This window comes from Sorex araneus, chromosome X, assembly GCF_027595985.1.
Source record: "Sorex araneus isolate mSorAra2 chromosome X, mSorAra2.pri, whole genome shotgun sequence".
Classification (NCBI taxonomy): domain Eukaryota; kingdom Metazoa; phylum Chordata; class Mammalia; order Eulipotyphla; family Soricidae; genus Sorex; species Sorex araneus.
This window is the reverse complement of record NC_073313.1, coordinates 278382579-278395582: the sequence shown is the minus strand read 5'-3', so window position 1 is coordinate 278395582 and position 13004 is coordinate 278382579.

Below are 13004 nucleotides of genomic sequence, written 5' to 3'. Positions count from 1 at the left end.
AAGATGAGGAACAACAACAAAGAAGTCCCCGTATTCTGACTGCTGGCACATCCCAGTTCCAGTCCTCGGCAAACCTGATGACATTCCTGCCCCTGGGCCTGTGAGCTATTTTTCTGGTCCATTGTGATTACACCAAACTCTCATGAATTCTGGTTCTTGCCAGCAAAAATAAATAATAAGTAAAAAGAAATAATTGTGTGTGAATATAAATACTAGGAAATATGCTGTCAGATCTGATAAACATCTTTGCTCACAAAAAATAATTTTTAAATAAATAAAGCCTTGGAAAAGACAAACATGACCAGCCAGGTTCCATTTCTGGCACCACACGTGGTTCCCCGAGCCCCACCAGGAATGACCCCCTTTGCTCAGAGCTAGGAGTAAGTCCTTAGGTGTGGCCCCCAAATAACAACAACAACAACAACAACAACAAGCTTGGGCAATAGCAAAGAACTGCTTGGCATTTTCACAACCTGTTTCTTTATAAGAGGAGCCCTGGGACGGTGGGCCCAGACCGAGGGCCTAGAGGCCTATTTTTGTTATGTTTCGCTCTAAAAATCATTTATTGACCTCACCCCTGTCCATTAACCTTGTGTAGTTCTGGAGGCAAATCCAGTGTATCTCATCATCTCACATTCACGAGGCATTTTCAGGGCCCAGAGTCCAGCACTTTGCTATCACCTTGAGGGGTCTCTTGGCAGCTATTTTAGAATCCCCCCTCACCCGCCCCCAGAAGCAGAGCTTTTGATTCAGCTCTCTAAGTGTTCCTGTGTCATTTATTATCCCTCTAACTTTTCCCGCTCTGAAGAGCTTTTCAAGAGCATTGAGGCAACATGGTGTGCAGAAAAGTCTATTGAGCTGGGCATTTTGAAGAACCAAATCCCACTTTTTTCCGTGCCTTTAGCTTTGCTGGGTGATGCTGAGTAAATCATGAGACTCTCTTGATCTGTTTTCCCATCTGTGTAAGTGGGAGAGAAAAATAATACTTTCTCTGCCTACTTCCCAGAGATGCAAGCTAAAATTAGGTCATGAATGTGAACATTCTATGAGGCAAAAATGTATAAATTGCTGTACCCAGCCATAATGGTAATGAATTCCCTTGATTTCTATCCCACTCCCAGACATCAAGTTCAAAGTCTTCACACAATAATAATTTGAATTTAACCCTTGTTGCTTTTTCCCTCCTTAAAATTTTTTATTTATTAATTAAGTTATTTTTGGTTTGGGGGCCAGACCTGGCTATGCTCAAGGCTTACTCCTGGTCTGTGTTCAGTGGGCCATATGGGGTGCCAGGGACATGGGTCATCCTTGTGCAAGAGAGCTCCTTGCCCGCTATTTTCGCTCCCTAGCCTGGCTTCTTCTTTTCTAATGTGGCTTTTCATTTCTCTTGGACACTGATAAATGCCTTAAAATATTACAAAAATAGGAAATGAGAAGCAAGGCAAATGTGTTCTATTCTAAAATACACTGATTTATGCCATTTCTTGATGACTGTACTTGTTCTCCTTTTACCTCTTTGGTCATTTCCTACAGTGCCTCCACCATGTACAATGCTCATTCGTCAACGGTTCCCAAGCCTGTTTGCCCACTGGATTCAATGAGAAGTCGAAACATTGCCCATGCATATGTCCCACCCTGGAAACGATCATATCATTGATCTGCAGCGTGCTCCAGGTTCTGGAAAGTTTAAAAGGTTCCCAGGTAAGTTCAAATGTACAGCCCGATGTGGAGACTTCTGCCTGTTGGGTGTTTCTTCTCAGTCCAGTTCTAAATGTCTTGCTGTGAATCCTCAGCTAGGTCCTCGCCTGTAGCATCACCTTACAAATTGCTGAAGGAAGCGAGAGATTCATTTGAAAACCGTCTCTTCTCTTCACCATGACTGTCCTGATTTTCATCAGGCCAATGGAAATCCCTCCTGATCCACACAGAGAAGCCATCAAAAAGACTCTGCTTATCTGTGTGGCATTTCCTGCTAGGCTGTGCCTTTCCTCAAATAATTTAGTTAAGATTTGCATGACACCTTTTTTTTTTTTCCATTCAAATGACCTTTCGCTGAACCTAGAGCCTATCTGCTCTCCACTTGGATGAACAATACTTTCCTCTCTCCGCTTCTGGGGTCTCCAGCTCCCACGTCTCACTAGACCTCTTGGTGAGCTTCTTTTGAGAGTTGCTTGGGAGAAACCTCAGACAGAAACCTTTCACAATTTGGGGCAAAATTTAGAAAATCAATTTTGCACATTAATGTTTAGCCAGTGGATCATGGATAAACATGAATGCAAGGGGGTGGAGGGTCAGGATGGATTCTGCTGTTGACGCCCTAAGATAAGTATATCTAATGATGGCTACAGTCAACACCATATCTGCCTTCAGCAGGGTTCAGGGCAGATTGAAACCTGAAGGCAAATGCCCGAGGGCCTTTTGGATCATCTCATATTTCCGAGGAGCATATGAGCTTGCTCTCAAAATGGGTAAGAATACTTTAGTAAAAACTGGGACTGCCAGGCTAGAGAGTACACAGGTAGTATGCTTATCTTGCAGGTGGTTCAACCCCCAGCACCCCAGATGATCCCCCAAGCCCTGCCAGGAGTGATCCCTGTGGGCAGAGCCAGGAGTGCTCTAAGCATCACCCAGTGTAGCACCCAGACCAAGAATAAACAAACAGATCTGGGGCTGTGGTTTTGTAGGAACACCCTCCTGGCCATAGATGACTCGCTGTCTTCCTCATCTGTCTTGGTCCTCTGGGGCTACGTGCCATCTGATCTTCAGGGAGTGAGGAAGACAAGGAGATGCTTGCAGTCAAACAAGCACTGCTGAGTGCTGGCTGGTTTCAGCCATATGGTGCGCAGTCTGCGACAGACCTTCCCTCCCTAAAGCTCTCTGTTCCTCCAATTGCCCAGAGCCTGAGCGTTCATCCCAGCAGGAATGAGAGGTCACGCCCGCCACATCATTCTCTCTCTTAAAAGTAAGAATTTCCTAATTCTCTCAGTGGTTTACATTTTTTTCTTCTCTGTTATCTCTGAAAAAAGCAATTTCTTTTTTGTTTGTTTTTGGGCCACACCTGGCAATGCTCAGGGGTTACTCCTGGCTCTGCCTTCAGGGAACACTCCTGGTGGTGCTCAGGGGATCATATGGAGTGCTGGGGATCAAACCTGGGCCAGCCATATGCAAGGCAAATGCCCTACCTACTGTACTATCTCAGTGGCTCTGAAGAAAGCAACTTCTATGTTAAAATAGAATTTTAGGGGCTACAGAGTTAGTACAACAGGTAGGTAGGGTGCTAACCTTGAATCTAGCCAACCAGGTTTATAATGCATGTGACACAATTTGTGTATAATATACATTGCATATATGTAACTTGATTTTTTAACTTTAACTTTTGTTTTACAAAGTTGTTCATAATACAATTGTTACAAGCATTCAATGTTCCAACACCAATCCCCCCACCAGTGTGACATTCCCTTCACCATTGTCCCCAGTTTCCACCCAACCCCCAAGCTTGCCCCCTTAGCAGCACTGTAGCACTGTAGTCCCGTTGCTCATCAATTTGCTTGAGTGGGCACCAGTAACGTCTCCATTGTAAGCAATAGCACAGCGAGTAGGGCGTTTGCTTTGCATGTGGCCGACCTGGGTTTGATTCCACTGTCCCTCTCGGAAAGCCCGGCAAGCTACCGAGAGTATCCCGCCCGCACAGCAGAGCCTGGCAAGCTACCCGTGGCATATTCGATATGCCTCTTAGCAGGCACAAAATAATTTCTTTTATATTGCTTATTATAACTAACTGCTAATGGAATTATCAGAAAACATTTCAGTAAAAGAAAACTTGCAAAAATTGTTATATCTCACTATGGGGTGATTAAGTCCTTGTCTGAGTGTTTACTAAGCTGTTTATTGCTAGTTGAGCCTTCTGTGTTATCATTTTTGTTTATTAGCTTAGTGGACTCCTATGTTACTGTACCATCTAATTCACTGTGCTCCGACCTTGTTCTCTAACAGTGCCAGGGTCTGTAGCACTGGGCCTGCGACTTTACATGGTAGCAGCTGTATGATGTGGGTGTGGCTGGCAGGCTTCCGGAAGTACGAGAGGAGGGGAAACTCTAGAGTTTTTGGCCTGAAAACTGGTGTACCTGCAATTTTCACTGGTCTGGTGTCTGTGCAGAGCATTAGTCGTGAAACAGTGGACTTGGGCCACTGGCAAGGCAGCAGTGTGGGGTGTGGGTACACTGCCCACTGGGCCCTCCCCCGTCCTAAGGGTACCAGAGTTTTCACTGAGAGTCCTGTGCACCCATAAATTTCAGCTGTGTGGCTTGTGTCTCTTCCAAGATCTAGTCTTGAATCTGTAAAGCTGTGCCGATGGATGAGTCTACATGTTGGCAGCTGTGGGATGTCATAACTTGAGATATTTTCAAGAAAAAGAACATTACCTTGAATGGTTGAAACATAACGTCTCCTTCTTCTTTCACCTTTGTTTCAGGGACCCAAGAGAAGTAAAGAAATGTGTGTGTTACCTGAGGCTTCTGTCACTTTTATAAATTAGGGCAGACAGGGACATTTCACTCATGTATTATTAATACAAAATTACTTTAATAATAATAATGCCATCTATTGAGCATCTTATCACATGCAGATGTTATGATAAAGACTTTTCCATTATTCATTTTAGCTCTGCGGTAGGCATTGGTTATTGTCTCCATTTTACACCGACAGGCAGGGACTCAGGAGCTGGCAGCTAACTCAGCGTGTCAATGGTGGCTCGGAAACTCTCGCCTGTGAGACCCCTGCATAGCCCACACGCTCCTTCATTTGTCTGCTGAGAGGGTCTCCTTCACAGCAACGTATTCCTGAATCACAGCATTTTCTCATCTTGAAAGTATGCACTCTGTCATTGTTGGGTCGTAAACGAGAAGGGGCAATAGTTTTGTGCACATAATAGACACGGGAAAGGGTTCATAATGGGTTGCTAGACAGACAGTATTTCATCTACTCAGTGTCGGGCTGGATTCTGGAGGGTAGGACGTTGTGGCAGGGGCTAATTCAGCTTCCTGGGGCATTGGTCCGACAACTTTCCCAGTATGCTTCTGCCTGTCTTTGCTCAATCCCAGTCGACAATAAAAGGTCTGATTTCTTGGGTGCTAATAAAAAAAAGCCACAGGGCTGGCTGACAAGCTGAGGACTGCAGAGGCTTCTGAGGGAAGAGATAGCAATTTCAGAAAATGAATCCTATGGTTTAGAAAGAAATCAGTCGAACTTATAATCTGAGCTCATTTTGTTCTGTCCTATTTTCTTTAAAGGAAGATAGGGAAAAATTGTTCTCATCACAAAGGAAACATTTTCCTTAGGCTGAGAAAATCATAGTCTATCCAGAAAGCTTACAGCTCTCTGAGATACCTAGATTTTTAGATTAATTCTAAAAGGGACCTTTAAAAATAGTTTCCCCTCCCTCCCCACTCTGAGTCTTAAATTTTACAGAAAGGAAAGTGAGGCCCTCAGAGCATTTGGGAAGCGACCACAATTCATTAGTAATAGCAAGTCTTGATTCTCTTATCTTTTCTCTCTCACTCCTCTTCAACTTTTGCATTTTGAATGACAAGATAGTCACCAGGCCCCTGGGAGGGAAAACAAAACAGTTTCTGCTTCTTTCAGAAAGGTCAGCGAGAGCTCAAAACTTCTAGTAAGAGGAGAATCAAATTATTTAATCTAATTTTCAAGAATAGCCTTGATCTTGTTAGCTGAGGGACAGAATAAAGAGGCAGAGACCCAACAAGCAAGATTTATTACAGTTTTCCATGAAAGCAGAGGGAAAATGAGTATTGGCTTAATGGGGATTTGGTCCTATAATTAAATTTTTTGTCTCAATTTAGAGAAACAGCCCCCAGACAAAAGGTCAATGGATGCTAGAAGTGATCTTCTGAACTACAGAGGAGGGAGGTTACCTGATGTTTATTGATACAGAGGGCAGGGTACTTGCCTTGATACCCGGGTTTGAACCCCAGCATCCTATATGTTCCCCTGAGCACCATCAATAGTGACACCTGAGTGCAGAGTCAGGAGTAAGCCCTGAACACAACTGGGTGAGGCCCACAAACAAACAAACAAACAAACAAAACCAAAACGGAATGCCCTGCCACAGAGGCAGGATGGGGTGGTGGGGGATGGGGTGGGGGTGGTGAGAAGGATACTGGGATCATTGGTGGAGGAGAATGGGCACTAGTGGAGAGATGGGTAAATGATCACTGTATGAGTGAAATGCAAACACAAAAGTTCATAAGTTTGTAACTTTACATCACAGTGATTCTCTAATAAAAAAATTAAAAAAAAAAGAAATCAGAAGTCACCTCTGTGATATAGGGTTGGGAAAAGTAAACTACAGGATGGCCTTGCATGTCCTAGAAAGTGCATCCAAAACATCATTGTTTCACCAGACCAGGAAAGCAATGAATAAGACTTTCTTAGAGAGAAAAATTCCCTGCAAAAATGCGGTCAGTAATACGAATATCAATTCCAGGAGGAAGAATTTGAGATGAAAATGAAGAAAAGAGAGGAAGGCTGGGCCTGTATCAATTCTGGAAGCATTTAGTGGATCCCAGCTTGGAGCCGAGAGATACTCCAGCCCTCCCCATGCCTCAAAGTGCAGTCGGTAGGAACATACAGCCACACAGGCGCTTGTTCCCAAGACTCAGATACCAATATGCAAAACTGCCCCGCATCCTCGTAGCTCATTTCCATCGGAGGCCCTCTTTCTGTTACCATTGCTGGGCAGTACAGCTTACTCCTGTGGCTGTGAAACTCCCCGACTAATTGGGTGTTCATAGATGGAGGCCTGATAGCTATTTGCTGGATAAGGCTCCAGCATCCAACCAGAGCCTAGGGATGTTTAAGAGAAGAAAGAGAACTTCAGAGTTAACTAGAGCGCTTGGTTCTCCTCCCTTGATGCCTATCGGTGCCAGTAGGCATCAGGCCCAACCCTGGCAGCTCAGATGTACTGGTCTAGAAAGGTGTCACAGTGCACCTAGCAAGACTTGTATTGAAGAAAGAAGCCACTTGTTTGCCTGTGTTACGAAAATCCAAAGAGCCTGATCCATCATGGGATCCCATACTGGTCAGTGCCAGATGGATCAATCAGCCCTTTAAGAATCTTTTTAGGATAAATATTCAGCTACAGTCATGAATTAAAGATGTGAAGGAGAGAAAAATAGTGCACAGTTTAAGTGCTTAACCCTAGGTTTAAAAGCAAAGTGTGGCACTGCATTAATCTTCCTGAAGGATGATAGGAATGGAGCTAAATATGTTTTAACTGGTTTTGTTCAGATAAATGGTAAAGACTTTCCCCCTTCCCTATTTATTCATAGCTCTGGTGTGCTGGGGGTCTCAGGTCTCTGGATGGGAAACAGAGCCTGGGATAGGCCTCCCACATGGGGCCCGGGTACTTGACCACTGAACCCTGGCCCCTGAACTCTTATTAGATCCTTTACTTTTGTGAAAGTAGGAAGGGGATTAACACCCTCCTTCACTGCTGGTGGGAATGTCGACTGGTCCAGCCTTCTGGGAAAATAATACATGCACTTCTTAAAAAAACTAGGAATTGAGTTTCCATATGACCCACCAACTCCACTTACTGGCATCTACCCCAAGGACTCAAAATTCTATTTAAAAAAAAAAATGCATTGGTGTTCATTGTAGCACTATTCACAATAACCAAAATCTGGTTTACAACCCAAGTATTGAGGACAGATGACTGGATAAAGAGACTATGATACATAGACACAATAAAATACTATTTGGCTTTAAGAAAAAAATGAAATAATGCAATTTGCTACTGCATAGATGGATCTGAAGAGTATTGAATTGAGTGAAGTTAGTCAAAAGGAGAGGCACAGATGATTTCTCTCATATGAGGAATATAAGGGAACGTGGAAGGGGAATAACAAATGCACATCAGGAATAAGAACAAAGAACGTGAGAACTGGTCTGATGAAGGAGGGACACTGCATGCAAGGGTGGATGGGGAAGGGACACTGCATGCAGGGGTGGTTGGGGGAGGAACACTGGGACAATGGTGGGGAAAAACAGACAGCCTGGTGAAAGGTGTGGTGCTAGCTGTTTTGTTCACCAAACCCTGCACTAACAGTTTTATAAACCACATGGCACTTTAAAATAAAATTTTGTAAATATCTCTTCAAAAGAAGGGAGAGGGGATTTACTCCGTGATGCAGGTAGAAGTCAAATTAACCTTCTTTTTTTGTTGCTGTTGTTGAATTTTTTTAAAAGTGTATCTGCTTCCTAAACATTATATAAGTGCCTTGTTGGCCATTTTTTGCTCAAAACCTGCCCCTCCAGCCCCATAGAATTCCAAACGATGAATCCTCATACACAAAAAACAGCATGTAAGGTCAGAGGGGGCATCCATAGTCATTAGGGCCATTTTTATGAGTTCCTCTAGAACTACCCATGGTTCTCTGTATTGTCACAAGGATTTGAGCAAACAGCAAGGCTAGCTTCCTGAGTGCCCTGAGACAGGGCCTCACATCCAGAAAGACTTTAACCTTTGATCCCACATTTGTTCTTTAACCGCTCAGCAACTGCCATCTTAAAATGGTTGGTCATTTCACCTTTGAATTTGTGTTCCGAATATGAAGTCCTTGAGGCCTGGCCATGGGGACTGGAGCCTTGACCTCCTGTGACCCTGACTTCCTGTCTTCGAGCTGGGCTCTGACTGCTCTCTGTTCCCCGCTATGGCCTCACTGGACCTCTCACTTCCCCTCCTGCCCCTTGAATGCTGGACCCAGGAGTGGAGGCCAGCCGGCATCTGTTCTAGGTGAGCTCTGTTCCTGGGAGGGCTGGTGGGGGGGGGGTGCTTGAAGACCATGGAAAGATGGCAGCAACCCTCCCCCAGGCTGGCAGTGCCACATGCCTGTGGTTGATGAGCCAGGGATACCCGCCAGGAAAGGCGCACTCTTAGGGGAGTGGCCTGTTGACCAAGGGTTGCAGTGGTGCGTCCTGTGGAAAGGGGCAGCTGGACTATTTGCCCCTGGCACTTGCCCTGCGCTTTCCCCTTACCATGGACTCTATTGGCGAATGTCAATGTCAAAGACAGTGGGAACGGGCAGGAGCCCACTTCTTAACCTAGGCTTTATTTGGCACTACCATGGCATAAAACTGGTAGGTAATACATTAGAAGAAGAAAATATTAAGATTTTACCCTGCGAAGGGCTTCTTTGCACTGGGGGATGGGGAGGGGGGGTGTGCCCACACCTGGTGGTGTTCAGGACTTACATCTGGCTCTGTGCTCAGAGATCACTCCGGAGATGCTTAGGGGACCAAATGGGGTGCTGGGGATGGAACCCAGGTCAGTTACAAGTGCCTTATTTGGGACTATCTTTCCTGTCAGTGGGCTTCATATTTGTTGTGAATAGATGAAAACAACCCGGATATAAAAATGTCTCCTCTAAAGCATGTGGAACCAGGTCTTGAGGTTAGGCTTTTCCTCTGGGAGGTGGGGGGAGGGGGCATGATACCTGTTATGCTGAGCAGAGGTCTAGTGCAGAGGAGGCTGGCTGGGGCTATGCTCTGGGTTTAAGGCATACGGGAGGATGAGGAGAGAGGAAAGGAACCCTGGGTGGGAACAGGCCTGGGATCGCTCTCCTGGGGGTGAGCCTGACAGAACATCTGGTGGTGCTGAAGAGAGGAAAACGGGTCGGATGCTCCAGCCGTGTGGTGTGAGGTACAGAGCGTGGGGTGGCAGCTGCGGAGACTCAGGCCCCTCCGCCTTCTCTCCCGTTCTCGGAAGACAAGACAAAGGCGCTGACCTTGCCCTTCAGCCAGTGATGGAGCCCAGGCAGGTTTCACAGCAAGCTGCTCCGTGCGGAGGGGGAAAGCAAATATTCTCTGGCGAAGGTTGACTTAATTAGCCGTTTTAATAATTCATGAGTCTTTAAAATGTTTGCCAGAAGAGTCAGAGCTCAGAGTCTGCTGTTGGTGCTTCCTTCGCTCTGGATTTTCTCTGTTACAAATTGTGCTGCCTCACGGAGCAAGAAGCAGGAGCAAACTGGGACGTGTGGCCTGCTGCCGCCACAAGCCCCACGGAGCTCAGCCCTGGGGGCTTGGGGTTCTCTGGGAGAGTCTGAGAAGTGACGGACTGGCCTGGGGAAATGTGTGTCTGTCCCGACTAAGGCTGTGCAAGCCCCCTCTGGGGGCTACTCCTGGACTCCAGTGTAAGAGCCCCAAATTTAGATAATAGGTAAGCATCCTTTTGGCATTACCCCAAGGGGGCCTGCGAATGTGCCACCTGGAAACTCTCTGCGTCTTCAGGCTGCGGGCAGGCAGCCTCGTGGGGCTGTTTGGAAAGTGAGAAACACAGAATGCAATATTTGCTCATTAGGCTGAGGCCGGGCTCATGCAGGAAAGAGGAGTGAATGAATCAAAAGCCGTGAGTCAGCTCCCTCCCGCCACCTGCTCGGAAGCAGTGTGGGAGCCAGCGCTGAGCTCCGAGTCCTCCAGCCAGGGCTGGGTGGGTGGCTCAGTCCCAGTGCTGTCACTCTGGCTGGGCTTGAGAGGGCCACAGAGCCTCCCCGTTGGTGAGATAGGCCCAGTGCTCCCTCTCACCCCGCGTCCTGCCACATACGAAGTCCCCTCTGGAAAGCATTTTGCAGAATGCCTGGGCTTGGTCAAGCAAGCCCATTGCCCTTGAAGGTCCCGTTAGGAGGCCTGGGTGCCAGGAATGCAGTGGTTTGATGATGCGCAGTGGGACCAGCCCAGCGTGGTGCCCACCACCTTTCCCACACCCCGCTAAGGCTCCCCAAGGGAGTGTGGTCTGCGGCACCGTGTCTAACCCTGGAGCAGCTCCCGGTTCTTCTCCATCTTCTGCTCTTGAGTGGGGAGGCTGCGGGGAGGCTGGGGAGAGAATTTTTTTTCCTCTGCTTGCAGCTCTGACTGCGGTAAAAGCAAGGGAGGAGGAGAGAGAGGGAAGAAGACAGAGGAACAGAGAGGGGGAGAGCTGGGCAGAGAGGAGGGTGGGAGGGGGAAGAGAGAGAGGGGGAGAGAGAGAGAGAGAGAGGGAGGGAGAGGGAGAAAGAGGGAGAGGGAGGGGGAGAGAGAGGAGGGTCTGTCTGCTTCTGTGTATGGCCGTGTCTACACAATATTCTGGAGTTGCAATCAAGTGGGGGTTGGCTCCCCACGGCATAAGCAGAACTGGGGCATACTCCTCTGCTCTAAGAACCTCACAACTCTGTCAGGGAAACAGCCCTGGGGGGAAGGGGACAAGGCCCGGGACAGCGTGCTGGATGCTAATACCTTCATCCATAGGAGTCCCCAGAAGGGAGGGAGTGGAAAGAACGTGCCTCCTGGGCTGCCAGGCTCTGCCAGGCACAGGCCTCCCCCCCCACCACCACCTCATCTCCTGTCTGATCTCTGCTCTGATCTCTCCCTGTCCCACCAGGCAGCAGTGGTTCTGAGTGACTAACAGCTGGCAGCATTGCACTCAAACCAGGTCTGCCTGCTGCTGAAGCCTCTTTCCCTGTCCGGGGGTGGGGTGGGGAGCAGGAGCCTGCACCCATGTCCCCCCACCCCCGCCTGCCAGGCTGCAGCTGTGCAGTGTGGGAGATCCCACACATTTGCTGGTGGATGGGACAGAGGTGGCTGGCCGTTGTAGGCAGTCGAGGCAGTTCCTGGGCTGTTCATCTTTCCCCACAGTCCCTGCTGCGAGGAATCATGGGCTCTCACCCTTCCTCTGCTGAAAGCCAGGCAGTGTGGAGGAGGGAAACACCTGGTTGTTCAGAGCCGGCCGCTTGAAAGCTCCAGCTGAAACAGCTCACGTAGGAGAAACACTTAGAAGGGTTGAGTGTCGCAGCCCCAATGCCATGCAGGGCTGAAGGGAGGCAGGGGCTGGGTTGTCTGCGGGCAGCATTCCAGACTGACCATGGTCCACTCAGAACCCACCCAAGGCGAGGCAACAGGCATGCTCCCGTAGGCTTGGGGCCTCTGCAGGGGAGAAAGCCGGTGTCCTGGGCTGCCTCCTGGCCTGATTGGTAGCTGGGGCTGTGGATGTATTACCTAAGGCAGGGTACCAGGCACAGAGCCAGGGGAGACTATCTCTCCATCATCTCCAGATATTGCTTTATTTTATTTTTTTGGTGGGTGGCACAGCCAGTGGTGCTCATTGGCTGACTGCTGACTTGGCTAGGCTCAATGATCATATGGGAACCTGATTCGCTCGCCAGCAAGCCAGGCAAATGCCCTGCCGGCTGTACCAGCGCTGGCTCCTGCCGTCATTGCTTTAAAGATGTGGAGGAATGCTGGGTTTTACATGGAAAGGGTTTTGTCATCGTGGTGATTGAATAAAACGTTAGCACAGCTCTTTGTTGCCTGACCACAGCCCTTGGGATCCTTTCTAACATGTTGGACAGGACATGGTCACGGGGTCAGCCTTTTATTTCATTGCCATTTTAAGAGTATCAGATCATGAGGCTAGAATTTACATCTAAATAATAGATTAATGGAGAGTAAAAGGCTGTCTTATTACTTACACTCAGTAAAACCGCTTTGGATAGTAAGAAACAGCATAATGTTAATTTTTCTTGCTGTCACTTGACAATATAAATTGGTTTTGTGTGAGAACCAGAAGCTCATTGGGTTGAATTTTGGAAACAGGTAAAACAAATTTTGCTTCAGTGAGTTTGAATGATTATAATGTAATAAACATATAAGAGCTGGGAAGCTCACTTATCCTTGCTTTCAGTTTTATTTGTTAAAAACACTGGGTAATCAGGCTTTATGAATATTATGAATTCAATTTCCAAATGAGCTGTACATGACTTTAGAGAGAGATTACTTGATTTGTTGTTTTCCTGAATAAAACATGTTTTTGCCCAGTGGGGTTATGCAGCCCATATATTACTATTGGAAGATTATTCTGTTGTGCTCAGCATCTATGATATGCAACGTTTGATTTGTTCTCTGATCTGTTTGTCTTCACTCTCTTTCATAAACACTGAGACAGAACACATAACCTC